An 18,428-nucleotide genomic window follows, 5' to 3' on the forward strand; every position below is an offset into this window, starting at 1 on the left:
CACACACACACACACACACACACACACACAAACACACACACACACACACCCACACACACACACACACACACCCACACACACACACACACACACAAACACAAAGGTAAACAGAGGCACAGGCACCCTCCACCTCTCCTCCTCTTGTCCAGCCAAAACAACATAATCCGTGATTGCCGCCGCTGCCGGGCAGGCGTGCGAGTGAGTGTGGCGGTGGCTGTCCAGCTGGGATTGGAAGACCACAGCGGCAGCAGGAGCAGGAAGACAGACCAGCGGCGGGAGCGGTAAGGGCGGCAGCCAGGCTGCCACTGTCACATGGTGAGCACTGAGCAGCGGACACTCCTACTGTGTCTCCACCCACCGAGGCAGCAGGACAAAAACAGCCCACCGGACACAGCGCTCACATCCATTCATATTTACAGGATGTCTCCACTGCCGCAGCTGCACATGGATATGGTGTGCCTTTGAGTGGGTGAGGCAGATTTGACTATACGCGGGCAAGAGAGAAGCACGCACACACGCACACACCAACACACACACACACACGCATATACTCAAATGGACGTATGAACAAAATTATATACACACGATCACAAAAATGAACACACCCATACCCACATATACTATGAACAAAATGATGTACACACGATCACAAAAATAAACACACACACACACACACACACCTCTAGGCTGTGTCTATTGTCTGAGACTCAGTATGGCACACATGCCACGGTATGACAAGACACTAGATGACTCAGTATGTGGATGATTCAAATAAAGCCGAGTGTGTTTCCCTATTTTAAGGCCACTCTGAACGTGCACATCAACATCGAGGCACATAAATGCCATGCTCTTCCATCAAGCATAAAATCCGTCTGCCCCAGTAACTTAGAGGGTCCAGGCCTCCACATTAAACCCCCTTCTGTCTTCTTCCTCCTCCTGCTAACATCATTATGCCACCGAGGGACCGTCATCTGCGCTGTCACTCCCTGCTGATACGGAACAATCACCCCCAGCCTGGAATGACAGAGCTTTCCATAATTCACAATACAGCACATCCATAATGGATTTGAGCCACTCGGGTGCCTGCATATTGGAAGTTACATGGCTCTCGGAATTGTCTCCAATAAGTCGGAATTATTCATGGCGGAGCAGGACAAGGGAACACCAGGGCTGAGGCTCGGCGCTCCGGAGCGTGTTTATTTCCGGCGTTCCCTGTGAGTCCCTCGGAGCTGCCCTGTGCCCCTGACCCCTGACACTGACTGGCAGGAAGGAGGGAAGTCTTTTTTTTCCGCTGTCCAAAAGGCAAAGAGAGGACGGAGTGGGAATTCTAAATCAGAGGGAATGACCTAAAATATCTGCACTTCCATACAATGGGCCATATGTGTCCTGGTTGCAGTGCTAGGAGTTCACTTCCGTATCCTATCCATAAGGTAGTCTTTTCAGTTCCTATACATTCAAACATATAGTATATTCAGTTAGCTAGCCTCACCTTAAACTCGCTGCCATTCAGTACTTCAAATAGCATTTGATTATTAGATACAGTGCATATTTATGAAGCATATGGAATAAATTGGGATAATTGTAAGAGTTCTGTTTGGGGTTAGTTATAAACTATAATAACTGAGTAAAATGTGACTATTACTTAAAGCAGTACATAGTAAGGATGCTTGTAAGGGATTGAATGAATGAATATTTTGCTTACAAAGGTGCATAGAGGAGAGAGGAGAACGAATGTCTTCAGAGGAATCTGCCTCCTCATGCTTCATCCTCTTTGTTTGCAAAACAGGGTCAGAGGTCAACAAACACCAGGCAGCCCGAGTCCGGACTCATCCACAAGGACACCACCGAGTCACAGCTTGATGTAATTAATAATTCAGCGTGATTAATCGCACGGCTGTTAATTAGAAGAGCACTTGAGGTTTTGGGATGAGGCTTTGCCTGTCTGTGCCCTCTGCTCAGATCAGCAGCTGTTCTTAACCCAGTGCTATCACAAAAACAATCATATCTGGGGGCGCTGTGGCGCAGCAGGCTACAGCGTCCATACCATTTACGGGTCCGAGTGCCCACGGGGACCCAGGTTCAAATCCGGCCTGCGGTCATATCCCGATCCCACCCCATCTCTCTCTCCCACTTGTTTCCTGTCTACGTCTTCACTGTCCTATCATAATAAAGGCAAAAAGCCCAAAAAATATACTTTAAAAAAAAAAAAAAAAAAAAAAAAAAAAAACAATCATATCATCACTCAATCTACAGAGTTCGAAACTCGCTACTTATTTTAGCTCAACCAAACAAACCTGATACGTTTTTTCAGGCTGTTATCCAAAGAAGTTTGCAGTATACTGTATGTTCTGTGTATTTGTAAATTATGTTTCCATATGTTCATAATTCATATGTACTGTATGTTTGTGATACATCTATATCTATATCTATATATATGTATGAAACAGATGATTCCATGCCATTCCATTTGATATTTGATTATGTTTCTCCACGTTTTTGTGCTATCTCTATCTTCTTTTAGAACATCAACCTCCCAGGCACTGCAAATGAAATCCAGCTTGTACATCTAAGCCTGGTACATTTGCATGGCTTATTTAAGAGAGCATGTTGATTGATGCACACTGTACCTTATAAATAAACAACAATACTGACTGAGGTTGCTATCTGCTATCTGAGAGAGTTCTGCCACTAATACTCACTTACTGTATGTTCCATTAGGGTAATTTCTAGCGTATAACACCAGTTGATGGTGTTGTCGAGCAAGTAATGACCATGAACGGAATGATGCTGGTTATCATAATAATATTCCAGTGAAAACACAGATGGCTGATGTACACAGTTTGACGTTGTGGGCTGTAATGTAAGAGGTACCTTAGCTCCCTTTACAATGTAAACATGATGCTGAGCCTGTTTTGATGTGACATTAGATCTATGATGAGGGGGTGGATGGAGGTGGGAGACAGAGAGAGACAGAGCTAAAGATACAAACAGGCAGAGCAGCAATAATAGAGACAGTGCGTGTCTGTGTGTGAGTGAGGAAAAGAGAGGAGAGAGAGAGAGAGAGAGAGAGAGAGAGAGAGAGAGAGAGAGCGGTGGGGAGGGGTGGGAGAGGAACCAGTCATCGATTTTACTGTGGTTATTGGATTCCTTCCACTGCCAGCTCACTGTAAATCTATTAACCAATTAATGTGTGAGAGAGACATCTGACACCACAACCAACAAACAGACACAATGAAAAGATCAGCCATGCATACTCTGCCATCACTAATGAACACAATGGAGGCACCCTTCTCGTCAGCATCCATAACAATGCGCACCCATTTACAAACACACACATACACACCCTGGCACTAAAAAGACAGACACACGCTCACACGCATACACCAAACCCAAACACACACTGCTTGAGGGCATGTTTTTACAGTGCAGATGTGATATTCAATTGGCACAAATCACAGGGCTATCTACATAAGAGTACTTCCACTTCCACCTTAGCTTCTCACATACAGTATCTTTTCCCCACACAAACCACTACACTATCATTAAGGAGAGAGGCTACTACTGTAGTAGTAGTACTACATACTGTACATATCACACTATAGCATGACAAAACACCAATACCAACATAACAGGTAGGCTAAGAATACCACCCGCCCACACACACAAACAATCTCTCTCTCTCACACACACACACACACACACACACACACACACACACACACGCCACACTAAAGTCATCATTATCAACTGTGAATCAATTCCGCACATGCTGCTTCTGTGCCCACGAGGGGCAATTCTTCTGACCCACTCGTAACAGTTACAGCCATGGCTGCCAGTGGGCACGTGTGTATTGACTTGTTGGCACACTGCTAGCCACATCCCTGAGCGATATCCATATGCCCTAACACCCAGTGCAGGAGAAGAGATCTAATCTAACTGTCTCTTCTCTTAAAACACAAGAGGGTAGCTAATGATCAAGCCTCAGGGCTAAGCTTCACACCTACTGTAGCAGGTAAGCAGGTAAGTGGCAGCTACTGTATGCAGTCCAGCAGGAGAGGGAATCAGGGCCGTATCTGCCTTCCTGCTTGAAGTTGCCGCAGGAAGTGAGGGAGAGGACAGAGGGGGTGGTGAGAGGTAGCTCAAAACACAAGGACCATACGGAGGCCTGTGAGGGCCAAAATGGACCAAGCCTCTTCTATAATTAGCTCCCTGTGTGTGTGTGAGTGTGTGTGTCTGTGTGTGTGTCTGTATAGTTGCCAGCTCAGCCACTACTCTCTTTTGCTCAACTCCCCAAGCAGCATCAAAGAGGCATTCTGCACTGATCACACCAAAATGGTAGTAGCAAAGGATTGTTGGCTTTAACAAACAGCTGCTACCCACCAACAGTAGGCTACAGTACATGTATGGTAGTGATGGATTTTACATACGTATGTGTTGAAAGAAACGAAAGACAACTTTCTCTGAATCATCATCTCACATTTCACGTGTTTTCTCGGGTGCTTTATTTTCTCCTCAGCCGTCAGCTGTGCTAGCGTTAGTGTGAGATCTGAAGGTGTCAGACGCTACGCGTTTAGGAACTCGCACCGGGATATTTCAGACACAAAGTGTGCACTTCTAAAAAAAAAAAATACTGAGTGGATATATCTTCTATTTAAGTTGCTCTCGCGTGTACACTAAAATAGAGCTTAACGACTTAACACTAACTGATTTTTTTCTCTCCCTGTCTCCTCTGTATCCTCAGCAGTTCATAGTCGGGTTGGGATGGGATCACACTCAGGGATTTGCACGCTCCGTGTGAACAAAGGTTCCATTTCATCACGGTGAAGGTGACGTACTCTCTGATGATGCGTCTCTCCTGTTCTCATCCAACGAGCCAATGAGCAGCCAGGCTCGTGAGCCACAGTGAGATGTGTCATACAGTGTCATGGAGTCATGTGGAGTTCAGGTCTGCGTGCCCTGTATGTGTGGCTCCACAGGTCAGAAAAGACCAGGTCGCACGAGAGAGAAGGCCATTACCAGAAATTCAGAGAGAGAGAGAGAGATCATCTCCACATTATTATCTTCACATTATTTTCTTGTTCACCCTCTACATTTCACATTTCACAGTTATCACAACTGCTCAAAGCAGAGGAGCAGCACAGCCAACATAGCTGTCTTTATGAAACATGTTTGAGTTTGTTAAAAAGGTTTAAAATGTCTAAGCCATGATGAAAAAAGGGATTTTTAAGTATTTTGAAACAGAGAGAGAGAGAGTGTTTTCATTTTGGACAGCTGCCTCTACAGTATGTCGTTGGAGCAAAAACGTACCAGGACTGCTGCTTTGTGTGTGTGTGTAACCTTTAACTCTCCAGGACACAGAGAGAGTGACAGTATGTGTGTAAGAGAGAGGGAGGGAAGGGAGGGGGATAGATAGGATGAGAGAGGTGGAGGACAAAGCAAGGTGGCTCCTCATATCTTGGAGACGAGTCAGACCACCGGCCAACATGTCTGAGAGAAGAAAGGAGAGGAGGAGTAGTGGAGAGGAGAGGAGAAGAGAGGAGGGGAGGGGGCAGGAGAGGAGAGGAGTAAAGAGGAGGGGAGAGGACAGGAGAGGACAGGAGTAAAGAGGAGAGGAGAGGACAGGAGTAAAGAGGAGAGGAGAGGAGAGGAGAGGACAGGAGTAAAGAGGAGAGGAGAGGAGAGGAGGAAAGAGGAGTAAAGAGGAGAGGAGTAAAGAGGAGAGGGGTAAGGGGAGAGGAGTAAAGAGGAGAGGAGAGGACAGGAGAGGATGGAGGGACAGACAGGTGGCCCAGGCAGGATGAAGGCGGGCTGCATGCGGTGCTGTGCAGGGAGAGAGGGGATGTGAGTGTGGAGTAGAGAACGGGAGAACCAGCGAGCATGTGCCAGAAAACCAGCTTCCCCCGAGCAGAGAAGAGCAACACGGCTGCAAGATCATGGCTTCCAAACCGCCACACCATCAGCTAAGAGTGCACACCGTGAGGTGCGAGGATTTCACATTAAGACACAAACACACAAACAAATTGACAGCACAGTCATATTCAATACACATGCAAACGCAAACACACACACACACACACACACACACACACACACACACACAAACCGCACAAGAGCCACACATCCAGTGAATATCCCACCGCTGCCATAAGACATGGGCTTCATCTGAATGACGTGATTGAAAGGACACTCATATTCCCACTCGGTCCACTCGCGCCGGACCTGAATCCGGCGGAATTTATTGAAATGTCACCTGCTTTGTCACCCCCACCGTTCTGAATCGGGTCCATTGTGCGTCGGCCGAGACGGGCCACAAAGGAAGGCTTGAGCGTCGCTTCTCAAAGACCCACTCAGCATGCAAGCGGGGCATTCACGTCTCCGCTGCCCACACCGGGAGATGAGACAAGCCAAGAAGGGCCTTGAGAGGCTCCTTTCTCCACTAGCCCCTCGTACAGACGCAATGGCAGAAAAGCCCACAGACTGCACTCACTCATGCCCACCCCGAAGCCGTCCATTTACCTGTTTAACTGTGGAGCACCTCAGACAAACAGCCTCAATAGGATCACTCCATCACGATGATGGTGCTTTCGTGGTTGGGGCTAAAACATTGAAAGACTTTGACTTTGACAGCTTAAAGAGAAGAAATGAAAATCGAACGTAACCACTTTTGCTAATGCTGGCTTAGTTTCAGGTAGATTGCAAATATTCAATACTTCTAATAAGTAGTCTGTGCCCATATACGGGGCTGTGCGGGGCGAGTCTACCTGGCATTAATAAGAGCGTGTGCCAGGCCTCCTGCATCTTGCCCGTGTTCCCTGTTTTTAATCTTTCTCCTGGGGACAAGAGGGGGTTTGTCAGCAAGCTGCCACAGGATGCCAGCGTGAAATTAGAAATGCAGCCCTCCTTCAGAGAAAGTCTCCTCAGTGTCGAGATGGGCCATTAAAATGCCTATTTGATCAACTCGTTCTGTCAGTCTTAAATGGCACTTAAATGGCCCTTCACAAAAATGCGGCAGATAAGCCGTGCAGCTCTAAAAGAGCACAGGCGACTAAACTAACTCATTAAACAAAAGCTGGCACATGTTTTTAGGACTAAGATCCTCCATTTCAAAGACCTGTATTGTCGCCCAAGCCAATAGTCCATCAATGAAATGAAACAGAGACAGGTTGAAGGTGAAGTCATATAAGCAACTGTGTTTATGGAGCCGTTTCAAAACAGTCTTCAGACACTCATTTTGGACAGCTCATTAGTCAAGGTGCATAAGCATACCATATACCCATACATGCATCTCTCCCCTTGACAGAGTAAATCCAAAGCAGAATTGAATAAGGATCTAAATTTAGAGTCACGCTACAGGAGTTAAAAAGACTCTTTTGGAGAGTGTTGGAGCTGACAAGGGCATAAATCTCCACTGCTATAAAAACAACCCAGAAATTCTTCCCCCTATTTTAAGGGGATCTATAGGTGAAGTCAACTCCAGAGAGTAGCCTACAACTAATCCTCCAAGAGCTGTCTGCCATGTCTCAAAAATGGAGACACACACACACACACACACACACACACACACACACACACACACACACACACACACACACACACACACATACACACTCACACACACATAGATAAACATGTGTAGAGTTATGCAGTGTGGCAAATCATGGGGCATTACCTGACTGTCTAGACTGACATTGGTACCATCCTCTAGTGTACACGACTTCTTCATCACCTCAAAAAATCTCAATTTCAAGTTGGATGGCAACGAGTTATACAAAATATTCTCAACTTTTTACGTAAATTGGCCATTATTCATCATAGATAGACCTCTAGCATTAATGAACATAAGGTAATTACAGCAAGCTACAGTAGATGAAATGTGCAGCACATCCTCTGAGTCCAAGCATTAGTCTAGCCATATATCATTCCCAGATTAATCACTCCAAAGTGAGTGGATGGCCCTAGGACAGGTTGATTTCAGCAGGGCCAAAATTCATAGACGAGTACTTTAGTGGGCACGCATTTAATCAATTTTCAACACTCTAACTCAGGCAATTGATATTCTGATTGACTGACGGGATTTATGCAAAAGGAAACAACTTGAATATCTCTATAACAGGTCAGCTGGGCTGTTCTAAAAAAGTCCTGTTATTCTCTCCATGAATAAGTAAAAAAAAACATATGCCACCATTTTAACCTTGTTCAACGTTCTTGATATTCACTGCAATCCAACTGACAAAATACTGATTTGTTTATTTAATGTAGTCTTTAAATAGCATCTAATGAAAATTAGTGATCGAAAGACACGAAATTGTTAATTATTTAAAACTATGACAAATGCAACTGGCCTTCTATGTGACATGGTAAATAAACATGGTAAAATATTTGGGGTTAAAAAAAATCAATAGACACCCATAAAGAAAATTGTCAATCAACATGATACAGGCGTTGCTTACCAGTATACAAGCTTGTTGTGGAGAATCGCTGGAGTCTTATCCGACGCACAATTAATGCACCACATTGTTGCTACCCCACGTTCGGGTGCGTAACCGCTATTCCTTCTTATAAACAATTTGGCTTGAGCTCTCACAGCCCCTCCGTGTGTCTGCGTGAGAGGGCTTCGGTTTGATACGCATGATTTCTAAATTCATGTTCTGTCATTTAGCGAAGAGGTGATGAGAATCGTCGAGCCTCCAAGCTCATTCTCTCATCGCTTCCCACCTCAAATCGCTACCCTCCTCCCTCTTTCATTCCTTTGAATCTCCAACGCGGCAAACTCTCTCCAGGCTGCGCGCGGCTGCTCGAGCCAGCGTGACACAGCAGTCACGGCAACAACACAAGTGAGAGCTAGTATTCGTTAACAATAGACTACGAAGGGAAAACTTCCTCTATCTCCATTCTCTCTCCCCCTCAGGTTAATTCCATGACTATCAAGTAAAACGTATCAAGTCAGTTTAAAGGAAACAACACAACCTACCGAGCTGAACAACAAAATACACGTAGTTTGAATGTTTTTACCGAGTTTAATTACAGTAGGCTTACAGTATTGGAACTATGCAAGACTGTCGATAAGATGTCATTGGTGTTTGCTCTCTCTCTCTCTCTATGCCACACCACACGCAAATACAGACAACCAATCCATCTAGTACACAAATGAACACAGAGCCACACCCCCAACACACCATCACATGCTGCTCCAAGCACCAGCATATCTCTGTTCTGACATTCTTTCCCTCTGAGTCACATCAACCAACTAACTTATCACATTTTGGGATTGTCCTTGCCTCCTCTCAAAGGCATTTTACCTCTCTCGTATATGGCAACAGCCAGGAGGAGAGCTCACCAACCTCCCATCTTTCATTGTCATAAAAAACAGAAGGACCAGTTCGTAGCCCTTGCCTTAAGGTTTGCCTTCAGGATAAACCTCTATAATTCATTACCATTCCAAAGATGCAGCCATTTTGGAGCCTCAACCCCCCTGCTCTATCCATCATCTGTAGCATTTGTCTGCTCTCTCTCTCTCTCTTTCTCTCTATTTCTCCCATGTACACCACCAACATATTTAGCTGTTTCCCTTTATATTTTGTAACTGGACAAGATGCCTGACAAATGGAGGTTATAACCACATACTAATATTTCATTTCCCAGTGCCAGCCAGAATGCCTTCTGTGTATCAACTCCACCACACATGACTTTACACGTCCATAAATCCTCATTGCAGACGCTCCCATGTGACTGCCAGAGAGTGTGATGAGCCATGGAATTACTCATTATGCAAATGGCTATTAATATCACTTAAAGAATGGGGAGCTAAACATACTGGATAGGTTAAACAATGCATTATCAAAGTCAGATGGCGAGTCGTCAATATAATAATGTCTGTGGCGGTAGCCAAGGCTAGAGTAGCAAAATGGACTCTCTGGTGCCAGCCCCTGATGGAGATGATACATTTTTATTTGGTGCTGCTCACTGCTGAAGGATGAAGAATATTTATAGTTTCTGAGTGGCATGTGCTAGAATTATGGTTTGACCCATTGATTGATGTGTTTATTTTTATCTATAAGACACAATGAACAAAAAAAAAAACAAGAAAGAAAGAAAAAAAACACAACACATTCCACAATTAATCCTTTCACTTCCTAAGTGCTTCCAGAGCATGTGAAGAAAAATGCACTGATTCTGGGGTCCAAACAGACACACACACACACACACACAGACACACACACACACACACACACACACACACACACACACACACACACACACACACACACAAAAAAATACACACACACACACACACACACACACACACACACAAACACTAATTGATTGAATGATCTATTAGCAGCTCTCCACGTCCGAGAGAGCACTATCAAGCCCCCCCTGTCTAATTATTCATCCCGTCTATCTAGGTCAGTTGGAATTTTCTGTGGAAGCACCGGCACCTTAGAGCAATATTGGCTGTGGAAGCCAAGCAAATATCAGGGGTGACTGGGTCAGACGTTGAGCAGCACTCCCCGCTCCACGTGTGCGTTAATGTAAAGCACAGCCGTGCCTTCCAGAGAAAAGGCTCAGGGTGGGGCCTCTCCTAATAGGTGTAAGAAATGCAAACTGTGCCTAAGAAATAAGCAGAGGAGGGGGGGGGGCAATGGAGTAAAGTCGATGAATAATGGAGAAAGGTGTTTTTTTTCTTTCACTCTCTCGCTTTCTCTCTTCCCCCTTTCTGTTTATGCCTCCATTTCCCAGCATGTATAATTCAGTCTTCAGCCATTCTTTTTTTTTTTGCGTATCAAAAAATATATTTTGCCTAAGCGGTTCTCCACTTCTCCACCTCTGCCTCCACCACCTCTTCTCTCTCGCCATCCACCTCTCGCCATCCATTATCTTCAGCCCTGTCTGTACTGTACCTGCGTCTGTCCATTGAACTCAGTATGGCCGATAATCCCATTTCTACTCACGTTACTTGAGTTTCTCACACTATCAAGTTTCTCTTTCAATTCATGATCTCTCTATCAGATTTCTTATTTGTATCTACAATTTCCTCATCCTCTTCTGTCATCCCATCTCGGTACACATTTAGCCCATTCTTTCTCCTCCTCTACCTACAGTATGAACGTTTTTTTTCACTCCATTTCTGTATTTTCCTGGATCAACCACTACTATCTGTTCCACATGTGAAGCATGTCTGCTTTTCGCTGACTGACAATCTCTCCATCAACTTCAGCGTGACGGAAAAAAAACAGACACATGGAAAAAGAGAGAGAGAGAAAGCGGGAGAGGGAGGAGGAGGTTGCTTAGTGACGGTTGCCGTGAAACCAATGTGGGAGGGGTGCTACTTGCTGGAGTCAAGTGTGGTGTTGCCGTGGCGACCAAGGCTTCACACTGTCTTACTGGATTTGGCACAAGATGGGAGGGCCTAGGCTGTAATGTTGTACGGCTACAACAGTATAAATGTGTTTTATTTGTATTGACACAGTACAAAAATGCCCTAAACAGCAGCACAGCCTAGAGACCTATACAGTACATCATATGGTTACGTTCAGTATTTTAATTTGTAGGCCCATCTTGTGTTAAATGGAAATGAATTTCCTTACAGAGTGAGAGGTCTCACAACACTGATTTATAAAGAAAGTATAATTATTTTGCATGCTGACAAAATAAAAAATAAAACATTGTGAGTGTTTGCTGTTTGAGCCAAATTATGCATCCCAAAGGAGAAAGACATTTAACAAGATCTGCTAGGAGTGAATTATATACTTCTACAACACAATCACACATGTTTCTGAATGTGTGCTTGTAAAGATGGTGTGTAATCATCCTTTGATGAGCTGCTGTTGTCAACAAAAATATGTTATTCTAAATGTTTTCAATTAAATGTGTGTACTATTCAGTCAGGCAGACCATTTCCAGGTTTCACAGAAAAATAGATAACTCTTCCTACTATCAGTAATTCACAGAATAACATTACAGGGAAAGCAATTAGATAGATTTCCACTGCATTCCATATTTGTAATTATTTCAGGGAGCTATTTAAATTGTGCGATACGGCACTGGAAACTAGAATGTGGTCATAATGATGTCTAGAGTGGCTAGGTTTAACAGTGTAGCATATTTAGCTAATCTAGATCTTAGCCAATAACGCCAATCTATGTAAGACAAGGAGTCCATATGTCTAGTCCAAGAGACTTAATTTATTTCAAAAAGTGAAACTTTCATATAATCATAATCATAAACTTAAGTCTTTAATCATTATCATTTGAACCTTGATTACTGTAATGTTGATGATAATGGTTGCTAGGTCATGAAAATCAAAAATCCAGAATCTCAAAATATTACAATAAAGGATTTACAATACAGAAATGTTGACCTGCGATGAGCTAATTAGCTAATTCAAAGTCTACCCTGAGCCCTTAATCTCTCACTCTGGACTTTTCCATGCTATTCTAAATTCGACAGCATATTAAAACAGACAACTGTGTCTCTTTTTTCAGGGGGGAGTAGGCCTGCTACTGCCATGTTCTGCTTTCTGCTTTTGGCCATGCCACTGCACTCTGATATTCAGTTTCAGGCTGAACCTAAACAATGAGGAATGAAGCTGATAATGATGATCGAATGGTTAAGTAACTATCACATCCATAAAGATGAGAGGCTCCATTCAGGTTCAGCAAGATGAGAGTTCATGTTCAACTGATCTTTCGGTTCAGACAGGTTTCACATACAGTACTGCAAGAACCTGGAACGTTGAATTGTGTTGAATACAAAACATAACCTGCATTCGCTCTGGCAATAGTGGGCATCCATTTCTCCCCACAGATCTGACTGACTATTTAAAAGGAGAGCATTGAGCCTGTACATTACACTAATGTTGGTGTAATATAGGGGACAGACTACTAGATTAACAGGACAACATGAAGGACAGCATGCACGTACTGTAGGCCTACATACAATTTGGGATGTTTCTCTACAGCAATCCATGTTCTTTTTGCTCCCTTCCACAGACAAAGCAACAACTGAGTGGAATCACAACCGCTGCATACCAGATACATTCAACACCTGCATGATTGAGTGGAACTGTGAAAATATAAACAGGGACAACCAGGGACAGAATATGTATGGAGGGAGATTTGCGTCATACAACTTATCATTCTTCCCACTCCAAATGTCAATGTGCTAACACAATTTCAGTCACAAATATTACAGCAGATAAAACAACTGCATTTCAAGGAGACCCTGGATCTTTCTACTTCATTCTTCATACAATGTGTCATATTATTTCTCTCTCTCTCTTCACTGTGAAACAGGAGCACATTATGTAACAGGTGCTCAGAAAATAGTTTGCTGACAGCTACCATCCACTCACACACGCATCTCTTCCTGGTAACTGTCAACTTCACTTACCAAAGCCTCTCAGACTGAGCAAAGCCTCACTTTGATGTGCACATCCACCGGGTTGATATTTAACTCCCAAATAATCTTTGCCCGCTGCTCTCATACCACTAGCTATCTCTTCGCGTCCCTCTTTAAAAAAATGGATTTCAGACGACTTGCTGGTAATAGTGTGTTTGGCTTCCTAAGGGAACAGTAGGTGGCAATCTTCCACTTGACCACAGAGCCTCTTGCAAGCACTTTAATCTTCTGAACATGTTCTGTCACCCTCCTCCACCTCTAAATGGTAGCTGTCTGGAGAGACTCTATATAATATTACTGTTCCCATCCATCCAACTTAGCCCCCCCTCCTCTGTCTTACTCTTATAACACATACACCACACATCACAAGTCACGTGTGCATAAGTGAAGAAAAAAAGCATACGGTTACTGTGAAATTCCAAGGGTTACCGGCTGCTTTTTCTTATATTAACAAGTTAAGCAAATGAGCCCTCTGTCTCTCTCGCTCTCTCTCTCACACAGACACACACACACACACACACACACACACACACACACACACCTACACACACACACACACACCTACAAATACACACACACACACACACACACACACACGCACACACACACACACACATACACACTCTCACTCTCTCTCACACACACGCACACACACAAACACGCACACGCACACACACACATACACACACTCTCACTCTCTCTCACACACACACACACCCTCTCTCACTCACACCCCTCCCCCTCACTTCATTCCCATGTCTCTGAAATGAAAGCTGGAAGGCAGCGGTTCACTCAGGTTCTCTCCCTCTGGATCTCCCAGTGGTCTGTCACCGGGCGCCGCGTATGTCACTCCATCAATCTCGGTCTCAACAACCCCCCCCCGATCCACACCCCACCCTACCCCACCCCACCCCACCACCCTCCCAGCTCGCCTCTCCCCCCCCCCTGCCATCTCCCTCACATCACCGCAGGTGGAGTCTGTCTGTTTTTAGACCTTTTATTGACATTTTGGTCCTCCTCCAGTTCTCTCCGTCACTAAAGAGATATGAGCATGAAGTTGCAATTTCCTCTTGGACCACAGACAAGAGTATGTTCAATTAAATAATGCAAAAAGACAACTCCTCTCCTTTCTGTCCTTCTGTTCTTCTTCTTTGTTCGACACAGAGAGAGTTTTTTTTGTGGCCTGTTAAGGACAGACACATGTAGAGAGAGGAATACGGGGCACCTTCGCCTCGCATGAGTGCCCTGACTTTGCACAACCGACCAATAAGCAGCCAGATGCTGCCTGTAATGTCGGTCCAAAGTGGTGAATTATTGAGAGTGATTTCACTTCAGCATTTCACACTTCACTTGTCTCTGGCCCCGATGGATTTTAGGTTATTTTTACAGCTGCATTTACATACATGCAGCGAGAAAAGGCATTCACAATGAGACAGAAATACTGCAAACCTTCCAAAGACGAAATGTAATGTATGTACATATGTGTCAGTCACTAGATGACAGAAAGAAAGACGTGAGGCGTCCAGTAATTGAAAGCCATCGCTAAATTTTGGCTGAAGAATTAGCTCCTAGCATCAAAGATCAGAACATTCCCATTACACACACAGGAATGGAAATTGATCCATGTGCAAATAGATTTTGAATGCACTATTAGATGTGTGCATATTTGTGTGCATGTGTGCATATTTAGGAAATATCTCAACACACATTATCTCCACCTAATCACAATTGTTCTGCAAGAGAAATTCCAGTCATTTAACTATCACACACTGGGCCCTTAAAGACTACATTCAGCTTCCATATCACAATGGCCTGACAAAGACTGTTACAGTAAGATATTGACGAGATGCATCAGTTTCACACACAAAAGATAACCCCCTACAGCAACACAACAGCATGAGCTTTCCAAGAAGGAGTACTGTGTGTGTGCATGTGTGTGTGTGCATGTGTGTGTGTGTGTGTGTGTGGTGTGTGGTGTCAGAAAAATGAATGGGTGCTTACCGTAGCGCCTCCAAACAGCAGTCCCATTCAGACAGGAGAGACCGTACAACAAACAAACCCTTCTCTCCCTCCTCACTCTCTTTCAATCCCCGTCTTTGCCTCCTTTCCTCTCCTCCTCCTCCTCTCCTTCTCCTCCTCCTCCTCTCCTCTCTGGCTCCCCCCTCTCTCTCGCTCGGTCCCCCCTCTCCCTTGCCGTCTCAGAGGAGCTGCAAGACTGCATTCTTGACAGTCCTCTTCCACGTGTGCACTTATTCACTCCTCATTGCACGCCCGTAGCCTCTCTTGCTCCCTCCTTCTCTCTCTCTCTCTCTCTCTCTCTCTCCCCCTCTCTCTCTCTTTCCCTCTCTCTCTCTCACACACACGTGCAGGGCACAAATTCTCTCGGCAGGATAAACACAGGTGCCTCGACAGTACACACACAAATGCCGCCTGCAGGTATTGTTCTTGCCTTAAGCGCAGGTGACTCTCCGTTCTCCGCTGTTGTAACACCATAAGCAGCAGGTGCAGCGGAGCATGCAAACTTACAGTACACACACACACAGTTCCACATGACATCATTCTCATGGCGCGCTGCACATTTCTCAGTGCAAAATACCTGTGCAAAGCTTTCCTTTTTGTGAGGCTTAGCCATTTTCCCACGTGAATAATGTTTTTTGCACGGAAAACACACGGACACATCTGCTGACGTTTTCAGCTAATCATTTTGCAGACTCGGCTATCTTACTCCACCGTGTAACATGAAACATTTGCTTATCCTGTAGGTCTTCGATTCATTTATCTATTTTCTCTGTACGATGCTCTTTCCTCATTTAAATATCAATTAAAATGACAATTAATTATGCCATACTTATACTAATTAACACATTCTTATCGACAAGATGAACCAGAGAATACAGAGGATTCACTGTATTCCTGCTTAAAGCACATTACATACGAGTGTTCAATTCCCCATGTTCCCATTAGCCTGTTTTTCCTCTTTCATAGCACTCCAATACTGTACATGGTACAGTAGATGCATCAGAGTAATAAGAGCAGCCTGCTCAGTTTCATATCGCTCATTAAAGGTACAGTTCCACTGGTACAGTTTGTGCGCCCTGAATCTTACAGAGGTCTGTGGACACAATACGGTTGATTATGATTCTGATTTGCTGATAAGGGGGAATATGAATGCCTCTGGCTTCCCGCCAATGGTCAAGAGTACATACCTACTGAATGCAGTAACATACGTATGAGTTTAGCTTGAGTTTAAATATTTACTTTTGTCTCTCACACTGTCTCCATGTCTCTCTAACTCCTTGCTCTCTCTCTCCCAATATGTGTTGTTTCTCGGTGGTTGGTCCCCTAATTTCTGCTTCTATATACAGTATTCACAAACAGTAATGACCACATCCGGAGTGACACCCTGCTGCGATCTCTCCTCTTTTTTTGCCGTCTCTTTCATCGTGTGCGGTGCCAGTGTCTCTTTATTGTTTTTTTTCTATATTTACAAACAGTGGACCCCTACTGTGCTGTCTCTCTCTTCCTCTCTCCTTCTCTCTCTTCTACTTGTCCCTTTTTTCCCTTCTGTTGGCATGTGTCGCTCTGACTCCCCATCCCTGTTTCTGTTGCCAGGACCATTCTGCAGCACATTTCTCACCCAGAGCTAGCACTCAGAAATCTCACAAACACAAACACGTACAAAGCACACACTCTCTCACTCACTCTCTCACTCTCTCTCCCTCTCTCTCTTTCTCTCTGTCTGTCAGCACTCCCAGCCACCTCTCCATCTGCCTCGGAGGTCTCGCATGGCCGATGCCCAATGGCAGAGCGGCTCCCTGGGCGAGCAGGGTGGGCGACGGAGGCATCCTGATGGCTAGCTGGGCCCCTGCTCCTACCGGCAGGCTTCGTCGTCAGCAATCAGCCAACGTCACCACACACACACACACACACACACACACACACACACACACACACACACACACACACACACACACACGCACACACAGATATGCTCACACGCGCACACACACACACACACACACACACACACACACACATATGCAAAAATAGACAGGCAGAGAACAGATCGCATATAGCCCTACTACCCCCCCCCGCCCCCCCCCCCCTTCTGTCATGCATAGGCCATTGCTGTAAATAGTAACTGTGAGAATGGAGACAGGCTTCGGACAGATTGCTGCAGACTGAACTGGGTTGCATCTGACTGGTGCCATGTCGTTTAGCTCACTGTTTACATCAGGAGGACGCTAGACTGCGGCCGACAAGAGATGCTGTGTTGACAAAAGAATTGGACGCTGGAAGGGCCATGAATGTACAGTACATTAGCATACATTTCATTTCAGATTTGAGGAGGCGGGGAGGTTATCTTGAGGCCAAAATAGCATATGTTGGACACCAGTGTGCTGGGGCGAATTAGAATATTCTTAATGTAGGTCTATATTTGTAACAAACAAACAAAAACAAATTGAAACATTGTCCAGACGCTGTTCCCACACCAAAATGAGTGTCTTTGTAGCATGCTGACTGAGGTTCAAATATCACATGAAGTTGTAAACCCAATAGTCAGTCTTTAAGAAGAGGGTTGGCACTTCTAACTTTCACTTCACAACATTAGAAAGCCAGGCAGGTGTTGAGTAAATCAAGCAAAGTGGACTGCCAATGAATCACAGTTACTTGTGCATGTGTGACTATGGCCTATATGATAGACCTACATTATGTGTAAGGTGAGTAAGCAGCATACTGTAAGCAGGGACAAGCTTAACCCTCCTGTCGTGTTCGGGTCAAATCTGACCGTTTCACAACTTATAATACTCATTATTATTATTATGTTTTACATCTGATTACCTCAAGACCTTATGATATCCTCCACACTCTATACTTGAACATATAAAAGTGATGATCACTTCATTTCATTCAATTTTGAGTGTTTTAATCAACCTTGTTACACCTGTGGTGTTCCAGGTCAAAAGTGACCGCCATAGGAAATGAATGGGTATCCTATCCAGAGTAAATTCATTCAACATACAGAA

At 44.5% G+C, this 18,428-nt stretch overlaps 2 protein-coding genes across 2 annotated transcripts in view; both read right to left on the reverse strand.

Moving 5' to 3' along the window:
• LOC134088092 (IQ motif and SEC7 domain-containing protein 2-like) overlaps positions 1–15,465 on the reverse strand; it is a 40,275-nt gene extending 24,810 nt beyond the window's left edge. Inside the window, exon 1 of the mRNA XM_062542022.1 lies at positions 15,403–15,465. The gene's annotated coding sequence lies outside the window, so the exon portion shown is untranslated. The remainder of the gene's footprint in view (positions 1–15,402) is intronic.
• Positions 1–18,428, reverse strand: part of LOC134088093 (uncharacterized) — a 50,148-nt gene that overhangs the window by 4,900 nt on the left and 26,820 nt on the right. The window lies entirely within an intron of this gene.

This window comes from Sardina pilchardus, chromosome 7, assembly GCF_963854185.1.
Source record: "Sardina pilchardus chromosome 7, fSarPil1.1, whole genome shotgun sequence".
Lineage (NCBI taxonomy): Eukaryota > Metazoa > Chordata > Actinopteri > Clupeiformes > Clupeidae > Sardina > Sardina pilchardus.